Source organism: Nicotiana sylvestris, chromosome 2 (assembly GCF_000393655.2).
Source record: "Nicotiana sylvestris chromosome 2, ASM39365v2, whole genome shotgun sequence".
NCBI lineage: Eukaryota > Viridiplantae > Streptophyta > Magnoliopsida > Solanales > Solanaceae > Nicotiana > Nicotiana sylvestris.
The window spans coordinates 45,411,932-45,413,325 of NC_091058.1; positions in this window are offsets into that span (position 1 = coordinate 45,411,932).

Genomic DNA, 1,394 nt, shown 5'->3' on the forward strand with positions numbered 1-1,394 from the left:
CATATTCATTTTCTTTTGCTTCCAATATCAGGTACACAACTGAAAAGCTGTTTATTGTAATCCGAAATATGAAGCGTGAATACATATGAAGAATGAAAATTTGAAGTTTTAATTTCGTTTTTATTTCTTTGTTCCTTTTGTTGATTGTATTTAAGCTATTTCATGAATTACTAAATAATAAATGGAATAAGAAAATAATATCATAAGTTAGTCTGTAATAAATCAGTTCGGCAAAATAGGTTAATTCACTAGTTATGAAGGCTTCAAGATTATAGGTTGATCATGAACAAGTAGCTAAATTTAGCTAAGACACGAATTTAAATTAAACATCGTAAATTAGGCATTAAGACATGACTTGAGCTTAAGCAAGATTAAGAGAACGTTTAAGTCTAATAAACTTTCTAATAAGCTTTAGTAATTATGGTTAAATCTAGTTTCAAATGATTGTGATTAATTAATCTCAATAATTTTTTTTAAAAAAAATAACAATGCTGAGTTTTAATCTAGCTATATTTGTTTATTTTGAATATTAGTTGTTGAATTTTTATTTTATTTATAATTTCGAAATTAAGAGTGAAATTCCTTTTTCATCAATATTTGTATTAATCAAGCAATTAGCATGTCATGTCTTCTTAAAATAATAAAAGCTAGTAATAAATTAGGATTTTCTTTCTTTATTTTAGAGACTCATTTTTATAGAAAAATGTAGTCGTTTTAAGATTTGTCCAAATAAATGAGATGAGCCTCGCTTAATGAAATGTATAGATTGCGGGGCCCTCAATAAATGTACATTTAATCGCTTAGAATTAGGGAGGAGCCGTTTTAGCAAATTTCACGGCCCTACCCAAAATAATGATACGCTAGACTCTTTAGGCGCGATTTAATTAATTTTACCTTCTTAAACTCGGATGCGCATTTCATGCGACCCAAATCTAAATCCTAAAACATTGAATAAAAATGTGTTCCGGATTGCGGGTGCATTTCATGTGACGTAATCCAAAGACATGTTTTAAACGATGTTCACAATTTTTTTTAAAATAATAATAATAATAATAAAGTGGTAAAGAGTTAAAATTGGCACATCGGTTCATAATTGTATTAAAATCAGATAAATAAGCCAAATATGACAATTGAGCGACCGTGCTAGAACCACGGAACTCGGGAATGCCTAACACCTTCTCCCGGGTTAACAGAATTCCTTATCCGGATTTCTGGTTCGCAGACTGTAATATGGAGTCATTCTTTTCCTCGATTCGGGATTAAACTGGTGACTTGGGACACCCTAAATCTCCCAAGTGGCGACTCTGAAATAAATAAACAAATCCCGTTTCGACTGTCCTTTAATTGGAAAAAACTCCTTGTACCCTCGCGGGGGCGGAAAAAGGAGGTGTGAC